General features: G+C 47.2%; 1 protein-coding gene across 2 annotated transcripts in view; it reads right to left on the bottom strand.

Moving 5' to 3' along the window:
• LOC144683646 (leukocyte surface antigen CD53-like) overlaps window positions 1-19943 on the bottom strand; it is an 88608-nt gene that overhangs the window by 44293 nt on the left and 24372 nt on the right. The window lies entirely within an intron of this gene.

Raw genomic sequence — 19943 nt, 5'->3', positions numbered from 1 at the left:
TAACAATCAATAAATGAGAACCCAACCCAATACACCAGCGCCACACAACGCCAAACTTTTACAAGCCTGTGCTACATCTGGCACCTATTCAAACCACCCAGCCAACTCAGCCCATTTTATTCAAATAAATGTTTATGTTGCTTCACATGAACAAACAAAGAACAAACAAAGTGTCCATCCCTAACACAAGGGTCAAAATAATTCATGCAAAAATTGTCACCCGTGACCCATCCCTGTTGTGCTCAAGGTGCCTTCAGCTTACGTCTGTGAGTGCTGCGTCTGGGTGCCCCCCATCAATGACAGTGCTGACTCTGCTGTCCTAGCAGCCCTTATGACCTTAGCGGTCGTCCTCTGGCCGCCGGAGACTGAGAGGGTGTGTCCAGCTCCATAGCTGGGCACTCTTCAGTCATCACAGCATCATCAGATGCAGCGGCCACTGGCAGAGGGGCGGAGGAGCTGGTGTCCTTGTCCAGAGCACCCTCAGAGAAGCCCATAGAGACAACAGGCAGTTTGTCCACCAGCATGAGGTGCGTTTGAACATTCCTGTTCACCATTGAGGTCATGGCCCGTGTGAGGGCTTGCAGGTCCAAGTGCAACCCCAGGAACCCCTGAGCCTGTTCCTAAAGCTGCCTCTCCATAAGAGTTGCCACTCTCTCAATGGAGGAGGCTGTGTGCTCGGTGTTAATGGTCAACAGAGAAATCAGGCTCCGCATGGACTCCCCCATGGCAGAGACCATGGCGCGCAGACCCTCAAGGATCTCCACCAGTGCTCTCTGCACAATCCACTGGACATCCAGCATCTGCCGCCTGATGAACGAGTCCAGAGTCTCGTCATCTGTCTCGGACGCAGCACAGTCCCAGTCTCCAGCTGTGCTCCCACTGTCGGCTCCCTGGGACCCCTCTGCTTCTGCCAGCTCCTCATGTGAGTGTGATGTGCCCTCACCGCTGTGTATTACCCACTGAGCCGATTAACTAATGGCCACCAACGTGTGAGTATCTGCACTGGAGCCTGGTTCAGGGAGATGGTGTGACATTGGTGCTTCCTCAAAGCTCAATGAGGGGTTCTCAGGGTTGCCGGCAGCTCCTGTGGGTGGTGCATCTGCGGGAGGAAAACAGAGATCAGTACATTCAATCATCATCGTCACTATGCACGCTCGGTGGGCTGAGGAGATGGTGGAGACCTGCTACAAGGTGCTATCTGCATTGGAGCTTCAGTGGGCTCTCTGGCTACAACAGCTCAATTTCTGATGAGAGGAGCCTGTTATGTTTCCATTACCCACCGCACACGCACCTGTCACCTGCACACTTACCTTCACCCGAGACCCCCCACCTCACCGCGACCGGAGGAGCGAGCTGGCCAGTGAGATTCCAGCTCCAGTGCATCGCTCTTTTATTCCTCGTGAGGATGCAGAGATTTGGCTCCTCCACCCATTCTGTGGCATTCTGCAGCGTTATGACTGCTCTTCTCCTGATAGGGAAATATAGCCACATTATTGCTCTGTCTCTCAGAAGGTCCATTCCTGGTTCCACCACCCACCCGGGCATGAGGAGGGCCATGTCACTGTGGCACATCTCACCCTGCAATGCTCTGAGGCTGGTCTTGCTGACATCCCAGCCTTGGCAGGGCAGGCTTCAGTGCCAGTTGGCATACATCCTCTTAGACCCATGAAAGTTCCAAGCAACAGGCACCCGAATAAAGTTCTCCGCACAGGCCCATGCTATTTTTGCACTTACCCTCACTGACTGCAGCAGATCATTGAACTTTTTGCGGCACTGAAGTCATGTGCAGCACACCACGTCGTGCCCACTGACCTGGGCGGTGACCTCTGCTCAGGCCTTCTTGGTCAGTTGGGGCGGCCTTCCCTTGCCATCCCTGGACATTAGGATATGCCGCCTGACACTGATCTCCTCAACCAGCACTCCCAGGCACTCATCTGAGAAATGGGGGGGCAGAGTGCCCACACAACTTGCCCTCCCGCCTTCCATGACCACCAGGTGCTAAGGCCATGTCTGTATACCAGGACACTTGTTGGATTGCTTCCAAACAGCTCCCTCAGCCTCCCCCACAACTTCTAGCAGCCTTCAGGGGCCCATTGGGCTTGGCGCCTGACTCATTCCCACCCCCGCACACTGAAAACACACCCGGCAGTCACGTTTCACGGTGGGTGGGGCTTAATTGGCCAGCCAGAGTAAGTTCGCGTTCACCGTGTGAAATTGGCCAGGGGTGGGTTTTACATCTGCTTCTGGCCACGCCGACTTCGGGCGCACCCCGAGGGTAGAATTCAGGCCTTAATGTTCAACCAAACAAGACTCAGAACCTCAGAGCAAGCAACATACAACATGGTGGCAGCGAATGGAAAAATCCAGAACCTCAGAGAAGTTGGAGCAGAAATTCAAAAGCTGAAAAATAGGAGCAGCATTCTGACCCAACTGAAAGCACCTGGTGTAAAGACACAGAAGGAGCTGAAAGAAGCTCCTTTTCAGAACTGGAAGCAGAATGGCACCTATCACTGACCTTCTATCCAGCTCCACCCCCTCTTAAACAGTATAAAATCCATTGCATTTCCATCGCTCTTTTAGTTCTGAAGAAGGGTCATATGGACTCGAAACGCTAACTCTGTTTCTCTCTCCACAGATGCTGCCAGACCTGCTGAGTTTTTCCAGCATTTTCTGTTTTTGTTTCAGATTTCCAGCATCTGCAGTATTTTGCCTTTATTTTAGTGTTTATTTCACAGCCACTTCTCTCCCAGGAATGCCTACCTTGAAGAAGTACTGCTCTTCTCTCCGACAGGATTTCCACTTGTCTCTTTTGCCCTGTTCACCTTCTTTGCTTTCCATTTCCCTCCTGGTGTTTGACAAGGTGTTTACTAAAACTCACTTTCACAGCCATATTTCCTCCCTCAGTGACTGTCTCCATCTCCGACTTACCCCACGTGGATTTCAACTGAAGTTCCATCCCTCATATTTCGAACTCACCCAGGATTACAGGTATCTCTGGGACATACAACGCTCCTCGGACTGCTGTTCTCGTCGTATCCTGAGATCCACACTCAGTGCCATGCACCACTATATGAACACACTCAACCTCTCCCTCCAGCAGCACCGACTCACCCTATCTCAAAGCTGTCCTTGCCCCCAGTTTCATTTTATTCATCACCTCATCCGATGCCTTAACAAGAAACTTTGTTTCTTCCTTTTAGCTGCTAAGGAACGCAAGTTCATTGATACCAATGACTCATCGACACCAACGCCCATCCAGGACCCTCCACCCCTTCCCGTTCCTCTGACCCCATCCCGCCTTCTATTCCCAGCCCCGGCCGTGTATTCACCATACCCCCTGACCTTCCCCTCTCTGATGCTGAAAGTTCTGTACTCAACAAAGGACTCAGTTTCATACCCTTCCTCCCTCACCTCAATGAATTCCGGGCTCGGCACGATGCTGAACTCTTCTTCTGCCGCCTTCGTCTCCGTGCTTACTTCTTTAGGCAGGAGTCCTCCCCCCGTTCAATGGATCCTTTCACCCACCTCCAGTATTCTCCCTCCACCTGGACCCCTTCCTCTGTCCTCTTATTTGCCCTCGATCTTTTCATTGAGAACCGTCGATGTGACATCGGCCATCTCAATTTCTCTGCTCCTCTCACCCGTCTCTTTCTGAACTTGCCACACTCTATTCTCTCAGGTCCAACCCTGACTTTGTCATCAAACCTGCTGACAAGGGTGGTGCTGTTGTTGCCTGGTGTACTGACCTCTACCTTGCAGAGACTGAGCGCCAACTCTCAGACACTTCCTCCTACCTCTCCCTGGACCATGACCCCACCACTGAACATCAAGCCATTGTTTCCAGGACTGTCACTGACCTCATCTCCTCTGGAGATCTTCCTCCCACAGCTTCCAACCTCAGTCTCCCAACCTTGGACAGCCCGCTTCTACCTCCTCCCCAAAATCCACAAACAGGACTGTCCCGGCAGACCGATTGTGTCAGCCTGTTCCTGCCCCATGGAATTCATTTCTTCCTATCTTGACTCCATTCTCTCTCCCCTTGTCCAGTCCCTTCCCACCTACATTCGCGATTCCTCTGATGCCCTAGGTCATGACAATTTCCAGTTCCCTGGCCCTAACCGTCTCCTCTTCACCATGGGCGTCCAATCCCTCTACACCTCCTTCCCCCACCAGGATGGTCTGAGAGCTCCCAATATAGTCTCCTTTATATTGGGGAGACTAAACACAGACTGGGTGACTGCTTTGCAGAACACCTGCACTCAGTCTGCAAGCAGACCTTCCTGTTGCTTGCCATTTCAACACACCACCCTGTTCTCATGCCCACAAGTCCGTCCTTGGCCTGCTTCCAGTGAAGCTCAACACAAACTGGAGGAACAGCACCTCATCTTCCGACTAGGCACTTTACAGCCTTCCGGACTGAATACTGAGTTCAACAACTTCAGACCATGAACTCTCCTCCATCTTTACCCACTTTTTAATCCAATCTTTATTTATCTATTTATTTATTTAAAATTATATTTTATTTTGATCTTTTATTTATTTGTTCATTTTTTATCTTTCCCCCTGCCACACAGGGCCATCTGTCACTTGTTTCTATGTTTTGCTTTCACAGGGCACTGACCCTTGCTCTGCTATTCACACATTCTGCTATCTTACCTTTATGCACCTTCTTTACTCTTCACCACTGCCATTAACACTCACTTTGTCTTGTGTCCATGACATCTTTGTCAATCTCTCCTTAGCTCCCATTTATCGCTGACCTTTTATTATGCTCCACCTCCATTAAACAGTATTAAATCCATCACATTTCCACTTCTCTTTAGTTCTGAAGTAGAGACATTTGGACTCAAAACATTAACTCTGTTCCTCTCTCCGCAGATGCTGCCAGACCTGCTGTGTTTTTCCAGCATTTTCTGTTTTTATTCTGCCTGAGGACTCCACAAGATCTCATGGGGGTCCATTGTGATTGTCCACAGAGCGCAGAGTCAAAGGACCGAGCAGGGTGGGCAAAAAAATTCCGTCCTAAGCCAGGAATAGTTTAACCAGCTCCAGTGCTGTAAAAAGGTCAGTGTAACCCGTTTGCGAAAGCACCACGGCCAGCCTGCGTTCAGAATCGATGCTATACCACGTGGTGACCGAGCTCATTGTCAGGTCAAGGAAAAGAAGGTGAAATCAGGAATCAATTGTAAAACACCCAAAAACCCTCTGAGATCGCAGGGAAGGCCCAGCTTAGTTGATTGAGTAAATGGCTGCACAAAACTAAAGACAAAGCGGTTGGGACCGCCATCGCTCAGGGAGCCGGGCAAAACGCCAACAGCATGGGGAGAAAAACGGTTACTGCACCCCAAACCTGCACAGCATTTAAAGCTGTAATCACCTGAACTTTAAAGCAACCACAGAAAACAAATCAACATTACTAGGCCAAGTTGGACTGATTCAAGGGCCAGGCCAAACACAAAATTGGGGACTTAGGCACAAAAGATTCTTAAAGTCCCTGATAGCTTCAGGATTAAATAGAACGACAGAAGCTGAACAAGTGAATACATTACTTTATTCAGCAGGTCCAATAGCCGATAATATTATTTCAAGGCAAGGAATAAACAAATCGTCAGGTAATTTGATGAAGTTCTAAAATCATTCGATACACATTTTAATCTAAGAAGCAACAAAATTTTCGAGAGAGTGAAATTCAACAAACGTGTCCAACATCCTGGAGAACCGGTTGACTCTTTTATAAACAAATTTTACAGATTGGCTGAAAGCTGTTACTATGGTGGCCTAAAGTCAGAACTCATAAGGGACAGAATTGTTGTCAGAGTGGCTGATGATGCCCTTTCAGATATTGCAGACTGAGGAAGATCTGACTCTATAAAAAGCCATCCAAATAGTCAGGCAGTCTGAAATTTGCTAACGGCACCAATCCATTTTGTTTGGCAAAAGCAAGCCATGGTACAGAGCAACCCCAACTGAACAGCTGATGAAACAACCAAAGGGCAAAGAGACTCTAGGCCAAGGAAGGCAATACTCAAACTGACCACAAGAGGGTAGGGGAGCATGTCAATGCTGTGGAGCCAAATGACCACCCAAGTGAGAGCAATCTCAGTGCAGTGTTTCAACTGCAACCGCTGGGACACTTTGGGAAGCTAAGACACCCAGACGGCCGGAGGATCCCAAAACAATCCATGAGATTGAGGTACCACACCAGGAAGAGACCCAACTGTGCTTCTTGGGTGAGGTCAAGGATCGTGGATTCTCTTTCTGGAATGTGGACATCTCAGTGAACGGTCAGCTCACCAACTTCACATTGGAAACAGGAAGCAGTGTTACAGTCCTCTCAGGTAAAGGAACAATGGTTGAAAGACCACTGGCTATGAACGACAGACACACCACTCTACTGGCTTGGAAGAATCTGAATTTTGGTCATTAGACATGATCCTCAAACCACTAAGGTGTTGCAACAAGCAAATATTCAAAGTCCTGTACATCATTCAAAACTATCTCTTTTCTCTCTTAAGCAGAGACGCCTGTATTGCCCTTAACCTTCTTAAAATGGCAAAAGATATCAAGACAACCTCTGTCATCAACTACCCAAGAGGCTCACGAATGAAGAGATTCTTGAGCTTTGCAGAGCCAGTTTGTCTAATTTCTTTGCAGGTGGCAGAAGCTGCTCTTTGGTCAGAGCAGCCAAACCTTCAGATAATCACCACTGTACCTCGAGTGGAAGACACACAAGAAAATGACCAGCAACAGAAGAATGATCCCCAACCCAGGCTCCAACTGTTGTTTTCACACTACCTGTAAACACCACAGCTTAGACACTGCAACCTCCAGGCAATGCGCAAAGCTGCAAGACGATGTTGGAGCAAGGAACTAGCAACCATCAACTCGCCAGAGCACAGCTCAGTGAGGCACGGAGACACACGACTGCCTCATGGCAGCACACATGGAAAAAGAAAAACAGGGTTCATACCCTGACTAAACACTCTCTCGGGAAAGAACAGGACAAGCTGGTAGTCCCCGAGCAGAGCAGATGGGAAGTTGACAAAGAGAGGATCAACTCCAAAGAGCAGAAAAAGGCCATCAGAAGAAGACAACCAAGTGCCAGAAACACAGACTACAAATCAAACTCTGAATCAACAAAACTTGCCCAAATCAACAGACCCTATCACTCCAGCGAATGTTACCAGAACGAGATCTGGAGGATTGTCAAGCCTCCAAACCATCTGAATTTATAAAGTCAGAGACTTGAAAGAGGGAGAAGGGGAAGCATGATTGTAATATAAATATGTTGGGTAAAGATTTGAGGGGGGGGAGATGTGATATAAGGGTATCAGGCATAGCAAGGGTTAATATAGGACTGGGAAACAATACTGCCCGCAGTGTGATGTAAAGAGACACATGACCTGAGACTAGGGTCTATTGTAGACTGGACAGAGATCTGTGTAGAAGCAAGCATGGAGTTAGTTCATGGCTTGGAGTGTATCCTGTATATATGTACATAGTTAAGTGTTATAAATAAATAGATAATGTTCAATTAAACAACACTCAAAACTTCTTTGTGAGACCCACTGACCACACAATATTAACCAAGATAGGTCCTGGCCCTGGAGAGGGTCCAGAGGAGGTTTACGAGAACGATCCCAGGAATGAAAGGCTTAACATATGAGGAACGTTTGAGGACTCTGGGTCTATACTCGATGGAGTTTAGAAGGTTGAGGGGGGATCTGATTGAAACTTACAGAATACTGAAAGGCCTGGATAGATTGGACGTGGGGAAGATATTTCCATTGGTAGGAGAGACTAGGGCTCGAGGGCACGGCCTCAGAGTAAAGGGAAGACCTTTTAGAACAGAGATGAGAAGAAACTTCTTTAGCCAGAGAGTGGTGAATCTATGGAATTCATTGCCACAGAAGGCTGTGGAGGCCAGGTCATTGAGTGTGTTTAAGACCGAGATAGATAGGTTCTTGATTGGTAAGGGGATCAAAGGTTACGGGGAGAAGGCGGGAGAATGGGGTTGAGAAACTTATCAGCCATGATTGAATGGCGGAGCAGACTCGATGGGCCAAATGGCCTAATTTCTGCTTCTATGTCTTATGGTCTTATGAAAGGAGTAGAGGAAACTTGGTGTATTAATACTGATGGGATGAGCAAATGATGACCGCAGCCTCCATAGTGATCTCAGCCTTCATAGTTCTCACTGTCACACCCAAACAGCTGCAGAACAGTGCACTGGTGCAAGCAGCTACCTTTGTTCTAAGTGTGAGCCCACATCCTGTTTCTACTTCCTGCCTGAAAATACCCTACCCTGAGGCACTAACTTTAACACATATGAAAGTTAAGGACCCAGTGAGAGCACTGTGTACAAGGGAGGGCTGCTCTTCCTCTCTGACCCCAAGTTCAGACTCCACCATGTACATAATCCCCTCATCAGAGGGTATAGGAGTGGAATCCTTGGTTCCTGAATGCGCATTTGGGGCGAGAGTGCAGGTTCCCATAACGCTTGTTAGGTTTGAAGTTCATTTTTGAGCTCAGAACTCAGACAGTGGGACTGTGACATGTGGCCGATGGGTTAGTGAGTCAATCCAATGACAGTGAGGAGATCTCAGGCCAATTACCTGGAGTGGGGAATGAGGGAAGAGGGCCTCGCTTGTATCATTTGCTGTGATCTTACAAATGTATTTGTACAAATTGTATTTGTTGAATTTAACTTTTATTTACAGCCACTGTCTATTTGCTGCAGTGTCACAAACAGGCCGTCAGTATTGCTTACCATTAATGGCTGGTGTGCAGTCAGAGGTTGAAGGCAGCCTTTCATAAAAAGGTTCACCAGCCAGAGCAATAAGTTCATGAGGGTGATGTTGCCTGGGCTGGCCCTTATGATGCGCGTGGAATTTACCGTTGAGTAATGGGTATGAAATGTCTGTAACATTTGACACATTTGGATGATGTAGGAGGAACTTTTTTGATAAACAGTTGGAATGAGTTAGTGCTTAATCATAATTTCTTAGAAGTAAAGGAGACAGTTGAGGGTGGAGGGGAGAAGCTTCTGAGGGAAAGTTGTACCAACTTGGAACATGAGTACAGAAATGCTTACGGGTGGATCCCCAGGAAACCATGATCTCACTGTAACCATTAACATGAAGTGGAGAGAGTGCAGAATCCTGTAAGCAACCTTTGCCTTACCTGGGAGTGCTCGGCACAATGCCCCCTCACTTTATTCAAAACTGACCAAGGTGTTTTAGGGAAATAAAACACCAAAGGTGTGGCAGTCTACAAGTGAAAGTTTAGAAATGTTCTTGTGTGAGAATAATCTTGCTTCGTAAAATTACGATTGAAGTTGGCCAGTTGTGTGATCTGAGCTCAGCTAGCAAGGTGAGTATTCCAATATCTCAGGGCACCTGCCAATTAAAATCTCACAAATCTAATGTAATTTTACAATAACCAAAGTTTATTGAAGGCCTGAAAATACCTGTGACTTGAGTTTGAGCAATAAATGGTGTGAAGTTGAGAGATGCAGAGAACGGAAGCAAGGTGAGATAGGGGGCAGAATTTTCTGCCTGGCGGGCGGGCCCGACCCAATCTCCGGCGGGCAGGGAGCCGATCCCTGCTAGGGAAGTGGGCCCCGTCGCCATTTAACATGGGCGGGCCAATTAAGGCTCACCCAGCATGACGTCCGGCGGGAATTGCTATGCGCTTCCTGTGCGGGCGGGGGGGGGTGGAATTCCCCAAAAGCGAGAGTGCGCTCTTTCACGCATGCGCACGACAGAGCGCACATCTCCCTGAGGCTAAGTGCTGCCTCAGGGAGATCACTTCCACTTTGAAAAAGATTAAAAATAGAAAAAAAATAATTCCCTAACATGTCCCCCTCATGTGACAATGTCATATGAGATGGGAAATGTTTATAATTTACACTATAACTTTATTAAACTTTTTAAAACCCTGCATGAAACCTCATCCCGCCGGTTGATGAGGTTTCATGTTTTTTCTATTGCCCGCCGGGGCTCCTGGCCTGCCCGCCAACCTTAACATTGGACGGGCAGGCCCTTTAATTGTTTAAATGATCCTGTCAATGGCCTTAATTGGCCATTGACAGGTCGGTGGGCCCGCAGCTGATTTTGCTGCGTCCCTGCCTTCCTGAAAATTTAAATGGGGCGCGGTGACGTCGGGGGTTCCGCCTGACATCATCCCGCGTCATTTCACACGTCGGCAAGTGGGCCCCGCCCCCCGCTCGCTGACAGCAAAATCCTTCCCAGGGAGTTCAAAATTGGTTTGAGGAAAAGATAATTGCAGACTGACAGTTGGGAGAGCATTTAGGAGACAGTGACCATTGTATCATTAGGTTTAAGTTGGCCATGGAGAAGGACAGAGAACAATCCAGAGCAGGATAATTAATTGGGGGAAAGCCAACTTCAATGGGTTGAGAAAGTATCTGAGTCGAGTGAGTTGGAATTAAACTTTGGAAGAAAGGACGGTGGCTGATCAATGGGCCACCTTCAAAGAAAAAGTATTGCAGGTAATGTCAAGCTGTATTCCCTTGAAGAGAAAGGTAGGACAAATAAATCCAGAGCGCCCTGGATGACGAGAGAGTTAGAGGTGAAGATGAAAAGGAAGAAGTGTGGGTACGACAGATAGAAAATACAATGGAGAATCAGGCTCAATGTCGAAGGACCAGAGAGGGAGTGAAGAAACTAATAAGAAAAGCAAGGAGAGAACATGAAAAGAGGCTGGCAGCGAACATAAAAGGGAATCCCATGTCTTCTATAAGCCTATAAATAATAAAAGTGTGGTAAAAGAAAGAGGAGGGTTGATTAGGGATAGAAAAGGGGACTTGCATGTGGAGGCAGGAGAAATAGTGGGGGTATTAAATGAATACTTTGTATCTGCCTTTACAAACGAAGAAGGTTCTATCCAGGCCGATGCGAGAGAGGAGATAACTGGTACACTCGAAGAATTTACAGTTGAGAAGGAGGTGGCATTGGAAAGCCTATCTTTACCTAAAATAGATAAGGCGCCAGGACTGGATGTGCTGCATCCGAGGGTACTGAGGGAAGTAAGAGTGGAAATTGCAGAGACCATAAGACATAGAAGCAGAAATTAGGCCATTCGGCCCATCGAGTCTGCTCTGCCATTCAATCATGGCAGATAAGTTTCTCAACCCCATTCTCCCGCCTCCTCCCCATAACCTTTGATCCCCTTACCAATCAAGAACCTATCTATCTCGGTCTTAAATATACTCAATAATCTGGCCTCCACAGCCTTCTGTGGCAATGAATTCCATAGATTCACCACTCTCTGGCTAAAGAAGTTTCTCCTCATCTCTGTTCTAAAAGGTCTTCCCTTTACTCTGAGGCTGTGCCCTCGGGTCCTAGTCTCTCCTACTAATGGAAACATCGTCCCCACGTCCACTCTATCCAGGCCTTTCAGTATTCTGTAAGTTTCAATCAGATACCCCCTCATCCTTCTAAACTCCATCGAGTATAGACCCAGAGTCCTCAAACGTTCCTCATATGTTAAGCCTTTCATTCCTGGGATCGTTCTCATGAACCTCCTCTGGACCCTCTCCAGGGCCAGAACATCCTTCCTGAGATACGGGGCCCAAAATTGCTCACAATATTCTAAATGTGGTCTGACTAGAGCCTTATAAAGCCTCAGCAACACATCCCTGCTTTTATATTCTAGTCCTCTCGAAATAAATGCCAACATTGCATTTGGCTTCCTAACTACCGACTCAACCTGCAAGTTAACCTTAAGAGAATCCTAGACTAGGACTCCCAAGTCCCTTTGCACTCCAGGTTTCTGAACTCTCTCCCCATTTAGAAAATAGTCTATGCCGCTATTCTTCCTACCAAAGTGCATGACCTCACACTTCCCCACGTTGTATTCCATCTGCCACTTCTTTGCCCATTCTTCTAACCTGTCCAAATCCTTCCGCAGCCTCCCCGCCTCCTCAATACTACCTGTCCCTCCACCTATCTTTGTATCATCTGCAAACTTAGCCAGGCTGCCCTCAGTTCCTTCATCTAGATCATTAATGTATAAAGTGAAAAGTTGTGGTCCCAACACTGATCCCTGCAGAATTCCACTAGTCACTGGCCACCATCCTGAGAAGGACCCCCTTATCCCCACTCTCTGCCTCTTGCCAGACAGCCAATCTTTTATCCATGCTAGTACCTTGCCTCTAACACCATAGGCTCTGATCTTACTGAGCAGCTTCCTGTGCAGCACCTTGTTAAAGGCCTTCTGGAAGTCCAAGTAGATAACATCCATTGGCTCTCCTTTGTTTAACCTACTCGTTACCTCCTCAAAGAATTCTAACAGATTTGTCAGGCATGACCTCCCCTTGATGAAACCATGCTGACTTTGCCCTATTTTACCATGCACTTCTAAGTATTCCGAAATCTCATCCTTAATAAAAACAGAATTACCTGGAAAAACTCAGCAGGTCTGGCAGCATCGGCGGAGAAGAAAAGAATTGACGTTTCGAGTCCTCATGACCCTTCAACAGAACTGAGTAAAATTATGAGAGGGGTGAAATATAAGCTGGTTTAAGGTGGGGGTCGGGGGGGGGGATGCGGGTGGGGGGAGAGAAGTTGGGGCCGTGGGGGGTGGTGGTTGTAGGGACAAGTAAGCAGTGATAGGAGCAGTTAATCAAAAGATGTCACAGACAAAAGTAACAAAGAGGTGTTAAAGGTGGTGATATTATCTAAGAGAATGTGCTAATTAAGAATGGATTGCAGGACACTCAAGGTACAGTTCTAGTGTGGGTGGGGTGGAAAGACTGACAGGGCATTACAGGTATAGATTTGAAAATAATGGAAATAGGTGGGAAAAGAAAAATCTATATAAATTATTGGAAAAAACAAAAGGGAGGGGGAAGAAACGGAAAGGGGGTGGGGATGGAGGAGGGAGTTCAAGATCTAAAGTTGTTGAATTCAATATTCAGTCCGGAAAGCTGTAAAGTGCCTAGTCGGAAGATAAGGTGCTGTTCCTCCAGTTTGCGTTGGGCTTCACTGGAACAATGCAGCAAGCCAAGGACAGACATGTGGGCAAGAGAGCAGGGTGGAGTGTTAAAATGGCAAGTGACAGGGAGGTTTGGGTCTTTCTTGTGGACAGACCGCAGGTGTTCTGCAAAGCGGTCGCCTAGTTTACGTTTGGTCTCTCCAATGTAGAGGAGACCGCATTGGGAGCAACGAATGCAGTAGACTAAGTTAGGGGAAATGCAAGTGAAATGCTGCTTCACTTGAAAGGAGTGTTTGGGCCCTTGGACGGTGAGGAGAGAGGAAGTGAAGGGGCAGGTGTTGCATCTTCTGCGTGGGCATGGGGAGGTGCCATAGGTGGGGGTTGAGGAGTAGGGGGTGATGGAGGAGTGGACCAGGCTGTCACGGAGGGAATGATCCCTGCGGAATGCCGCAGGGGGGGTGAAGGGAAGATGTGTTTGGTGGTGGCATCATGCTGGAGTTGGCGGAAATGGCGGAGGATGATCCTTTGAATGCGGAGGCTGGTGGGGTGATAAGTGAGGACAAGGGGGACCCTATCATGTTTCTTGGAGGGAGAAGGGTCCCCCTTGTCCTCACTTATCACCCCACCAGCCTCCGCATACAAAGGATCATCCTCCGCCATTTCTGCCAACTCCAGCATGATGCCACCACCAAACACATCTTCCCTTCACCCCCCCCGGCGGCATTCCGTAGGGATCGTTCCCTCCGGGACACCCTGGTCCACTCCTCCATCACCCCCTACTCCTCAACCCCCACCTATGGCACCTCCCCATGCCCACGCAGAAGATGCAACACCTGCCCCTTCACTTCCTCTCTCCTCACCGTCCAAGGACCCAAACACTCCTTTCAAGTGAAGCAGCATTTCACTTGCATTTCCCCTAACTTAGTCTACTGTATTCGTTGCACCCAATGCGGTCTCCTCTACATTGGAGAGACCAAACGTAAACTGGGCGACCGCTTTGCAGAACACCTGCGGTCTGCCCGCAAGAAAGACCCAAACCTCCCTGTCACTTGCCATTTTAACACTCCACTCTGCTCTCTTGCCCACATGTCTGTCCTTGGCTTGCTGCATTGTCCCAGTGAAGCCCAACGCAAACTGGAGGAACAGCACCTTATCTTCCGACTAGGCACTTTAAAGCTTTCCGGACTGAATATTGAATTCAACAACTTTAGATCTTGAACTCCCTCCTCCATCCCCACCCCCTTTCCGTTTCTTCCCCTTTCCGTTTCTTCCCCCTCCCTTTTGTTTTTTCCAATAATTTATATAGATTTTTCATTTCCCACCTATTGCCATTATTTTTAAATCTATACCTGTAATGCCCTGTCAGTCTTTCCACCCCACCCCCCAATAGAGCTGTACCTTGAGTGTCCTGCCATCAATTCTTAATTAGCACATTCTCTTAGATAATATCACCGCCTTTAACACCTCTTTGTTCCTTTTGTCTGTGACATCTTTTGATTATCTGCTCCTATCACTGCTTGCTTGTCCTTACAACCACCCCCCCCGCCCCAACTTCTCTCCCCCCACCCCACCCCCCCACCTTAAACCAGCTTATATTTCACCCCACTCCTAAGGTTACTCAGTTCTGTTGAAGCGTCATGAGGACTCGAAACGTCAACTCTTTTCTTCTCCGCCAATGCTGCCAGACCTGCTGAGTTTTTCCAGGTAATTCTGTTTTTGTTTTGGATTTCCAGCATCTGCAGTAGTTTTTTGTTTTTATCTCATCCTTAATAATGGACTCTAAAATCTTACCAACAACCGAGGTCAGGCTAATCGGCCTGTAATTTCCCGTCTTTTGCCTCACTCCCTTCTTAAACAGGGGGGTTACATTAGCAATTTTCCAGTCCTCTGGGACCCTCCCTGACTCCAGTGATTCCTGAAAGATCAGCACTAACGCCTCCACTATCTCTTCAGCTATCTCCTTCAGAACTCTGGGGTGTAATCCATCTGGTCCAGGTGACTTATCCACCTTCAGACCTTTCAGTTTTCCTAGCACCTTCTCCTTGGTAATGGCCACCATACTCACTTCTGTCCCCCGACTCTCTTGAACTTTGGGGATGTTACTCGTGTCTTTCAGCGTGAAGACTGACGCAAAGTACCTATTCAGTTCCTCCAGGAGAATTGTGAATGTCACACCCTTGTTCAAAAAGGGGTGCAAGGATAAAGCCAACAATTACAGACCAGTCAGTTTGACCTCAGCGGTAGGGAAACTTCTGGAAACTATAGTTCGGGACAAAACCAATAATCACTTAGACAAGTGCAGGATAATTAAGGAAAGCCAGCATGGATTCATTAAGGGAAAATCATGTTTAACTAACTTGCTGTTGTTTTTTGAGGAGGTAACAGAGAAGGTTGATAAGGGCGATGCTGTTGATGTGGTGTATATGGATTTTCAAAACGCATTTGTCACAGAACAGACTTGTGAGCAAAATTCTAGCTCATGGAATAAAAGGGAAAGTAGGCACTTGGATAAGAAATTGGCTGAGTGACAGGAAGCAGAGTAGTGATAAATGGCTGTTTTTCAGATGGAAGGAAGGTTTGTTGTCGAGTTCCTCAGGGGCCAGTGTTGGGACCCTTGCTCTTCCTGATATATATTAATGATCTATACTGTGGTGTGCAGGGCATAATTTCAAAACGACGATATGCAGATTGGAAATGTTGTCAACTGTGATGAGGATGGTCTTGAACTGCAAAAGGACATAGACATATTGGTGGATTGGACAGACAAGTGGCAGATGAAGTTCAATGCAGAGAAGTGTGAGGTGATTCATTTTGGCAGGTAGAATATGTAGAGACAGTATAAAATAAAGGGAGAAACTCTGAAGGAGGTGCAGGAACAGAGGGACATTGGTGAAAATGTGCATTGTCATTGAAGATGGCAGGGCATGTTGAGAGAGCAGTTAATAAAGCATATAATATCTTAGGCTTTATTAATAAGAGCATTAAGTACAAGAGTAAGGAAGTCATGTTGAACTTGTGTAAGACACTAGTTAGGCCTCAGCTGGAGAATTGTGTCCAGTTCTGGGTACCATACTTGAGGAAGGATGTGAGGCATTGGAGAGAGTACAGAGGAGGTTCACAAGAATGATTCCTGGGATGAAGAACTGTAGCTATAAGAATAGATTGAAGAGGGTGGGACTCTTTTCCTTGGAGAAAAGAAGGCTGAGAGGAGATTTGATAGGAGTATCACAGTATCTTTACAGTACAGAAGGAGACCATTTGGTCCATCGAGTCTGCACTGGCTCTCTGAAAGGGCATTCCACCTAGTCCCACTCCCCTGCACATTCTCTCTTCAGGTAGCAATCCAATTCCCCTTTGAATACCTTGATCAAACCTGCCTACACCACCCTTTCAAGAAGTTTGTTCAGACTCCAACTACCCTCTAGGTGAAATTTTTTCCCCCCACATCACGTTTACTCCTTTTGTCAATTACTTTGAGTCTGTGCCCTCTGGTTCCTAATGCTCTCTTGAGTGGGAACATAGACTCATAGGTGTTTACAGCACAGAAGGAGGCCATTCGGTCCATCGTGTCTGCGCCGGTCAACAAAGATCTGACTACACTAATCCCATTTTCCAGCGCTTGGCCCATAGCCCTGGAGGCTATGTCAACACAAGTGAATATCTAAATACTTCTTAAATATTACCAGAGTTTCTGACTCAAACATCCTTTCAGGCAGTGAGTTCCAGCCTCCCACCCTCTGGGTGAAAACTTTTTTTTTCAACTCCCCTCTTAGCCTTCTACCTCTTTCCCTAAATCTATGCCCCCTGGTTATTGACCCCTCTACTATTGGAAAAAGTGCCTTCCTATCCACCCTATCTATACCCCTCATAATCTTATACACCTCTATCAGGTCCCCTCTCAACCTTCTCTGCTCCAAGGAAAACAACCCCACCCTATCCAATCTTTCCTCACAAATCAGACCCTCCAGCCCAGGCAGCATCCTGGTAAATCTCCTCTGCACCCTCTCCAGTGCAATCACATCCTTCCTATAATGTGGTGACCAGAACTGCACGCAGTACTCCAGTCGTGGCCTAACCAGCGTTTTATACAGTTCCAGCATAACCTCCCTGGTCTCTATTCTATGCCTCGCCTAATAAAGGCAAGTATCCCGTATGCCTTCTTAACCACTTTATCTACCTGCCCTGCTACCTTCCGGGATCTATGGATATGCTCACCAAGGTCCCTCTGGTCTTCAGTACTTTCCAGGGTCCCACCAGTCATAGTGTAATCTCTTGCTTTGTTAGCCCTCCCCAAGTGCATTACCTCACACTTTTCCGGGTTGAATTCCATTTGCCACTGCTCTGCCCACCTGACCAGTCCATTGATATCCTCCTGCAGTTTACGGCAATCCTCCTCACTATTTACCACCCTACCAATTTTCGTGTCACCCACAAACTTCTTGATCATACCCCCTATATTTAAGTCCAAATCATTTATGTACACCACAAACAGCAAGGGCCCCAGCACTGAGCACTGTGGAACCCCACTGGAAACAAACTTCCAGTCACAGAAACATCCCTGTGCCATCACCCTCTGCTTCCTGCCTCTCAGTCAATTTTGGATCCAACGTGCCAATTTGCCTTGGATCCCATGGGCTCTTACTTTCTTGACCAGTCTGCCATGAGGGACCTTATCTAAAGCCTTGCTAAAGTCCATGTAGACCACAGTTCCTCAATATTTACCCTGTCCATACCCCTCAGGATCTTGAATACCTCTATCAAGTCTCCTCTCAGCCTTCTTTTCTCCAAGGAAAACAGTCCGAACCTCTCCAATCTATCCTCATAGAAACAGTTCTTAATCCCGGGAATCATTCTTGTGAATCTCCCCTGTACGCTCTCCAATCCCTTCACATCCTTCCTCATGTATGGTGCCCAGAACTGGACGCAGTACTCCAGATGAGGTCTAACTAGAGTCTTATACAAGTTCAACATGACCTCCTTACTCTTGTACTCAATGCCCCTATTAATAAAGCCTAAGATACTACATGCTTTATTAACTGCTCTCTCAAAATGCCCCACCATTTTCAATGACCTATGTACATACACACTGAGGTCCCTCTGTTCCTGCACCCCCTTTAGAGGCTCTCCCTTTATTTTATACTGTCTCACCATATCTTCCTGAGGGGCATGGACAGGGTAAATAGGGAGAAATTGTTCCCACTCAAGACAGCATCAAGAACTAGAGGGCACAGATTCAAAATAATTGGCAAAAGGAGTAAAAGTGATGTGGGGGAAAAAATGTTTCACCTGGAGGGTGTTTGGAATGTGGAACCAAATTCCTGAAAGGGTGGCGCAGGCAGGTTCGATCGAGGTATTCAAAAGGGAATTGAATTGCTATCTGAAAAGAGAGAATGTGCAAGGTTATGGGGATAAGGCAGGGGAGTGGGAAAGGTAGAATGCTTTCTCAGAGAGCCAGTGCAGACTCGATGTGCCGAATGGCCTCCTTCTGCACCATACTTACATGCCAAACAACAAAAGCTGCATGCAGTAGACAGAGCTAAACAATTCCACAACCAATTGCTCAGATCTAAGCTCTGCAGTCCTGCCGTGTCCAGTCATGAATGGACAATTAAACAACTCACTGGAGGATAATATCCCATCCTCAATTATTGGGAAATCCAGCACATCTGTGTTAAGCACAAGGCTGAAGCATTTGCAACCATCTTAAGCCAGAAGTGCTGAGTGGATGATCCATCTTGGCCTCCTCTGGAGGTCCCCAGCACCACAGCTGCCAGTCTTCAGCCAATTTGATTCATTCCACCTGATATCAAGAAATGGCTGAAGGCACTGGATACTGCAAAGGCTATGGGCCCTGACAATATTCTAGCAATAATACTGAAGACTTGTGCTCCAGAACTTGCCGCGCCCTTAGCCAAGCTGTTCCAGTACAGTTACAACACTGCCATCTACCCGGCTATGTGGAAATTTGCCCAGGTTTATCCTGTACACAAAAAGCAGGACCAATCCAAACTGGCCAGTTACCGCGCCATCAGTCTACTCTCCATCATCAGCAAAGTGATGGAAGGGGGAAACTCTCCGCCGGTTGGGGATATACCTAGCACAAAGGAACATGGCTGTGGTTGCTCCAGGACATCACTGCAGGAGTTCCTCAGGGTAGTGTCCTCGGGCCAACCATCTTCAGCTGCTTCATCAGTGACCTTCCTCCCATCATAAGGTCAGAAGTGGGGATGTTTGCTGATGATTGCACAATGTTCAGCACCATTCACAATTCCTTAGAAACTGAAGCAATCCATGTCTAAATACAGCAAGACCTGGACAATATCCAGGCTTGGACTGACAAGTGGCAAGTAACATTCACGCCTCACAACATTCATGTCTCATAATATTCACGCCTCATGACATTCACACCTCACAAGTGCCACACATTGACCTACTCCAACAAGAGACAATTTAACCTCTTGCCATTCAATGGCTTTACCATCACTGAATCCCCCACTATCAACATCCTGGGGCTTACCTTTGACCAGAAACTGAACTGGACTAGCCACATAAATACTGTGGTTACAAGAGCAGGTCAGAGACTGGGAATCCTGCCACGAGTAACTCATCTCCTGCCAACTCTGGCTGGAAATATTCCGGGAGAAAGTGATTTCATGGAAAGTTGGAAAAGTGGCGTGAGTGAGTTTTAAGGGAGCGCGAGAGAGGAAAGCAAACCAACTTTAATCAGGAAACTGGTACAAATTTTCAGCAAGTGTGAGTAATGATTAAAATTTAGGGGAAAAATATACTTTAATCACTCTTAAGGAACTCAATGCAAGATCCGACACCACAGTCTGAAACAGGGATATTAAAAGCTGCTAAAAATTAGGAGAATTTTTTTCACTCTCTCCATTTGTGTTTTTAACCAAATGACGTTATCTGAACTCCTGTTCACACCCATCGCAATTGGACTAACGCTTGCTGCTCGTGCCCGATCCCGCAAT

The sequence above is a fragment of the Cetorhinus maximus genome, chromosome 8 (genome assembly GCF_964194155.1).
Source record: "Cetorhinus maximus chromosome 8, sCetMax3.hap1.1, whole genome shotgun sequence".
NCBI lineage: Eukaryota > Metazoa > Chordata > Chondrichthyes > Lamniformes > Cetorhinidae > Cetorhinus > Cetorhinus maximus.
The sequence above is the reverse complement of the archived record's forward strand: the minus strand, read 5'-3'. Positions and strand labels throughout refer to the sequence as shown.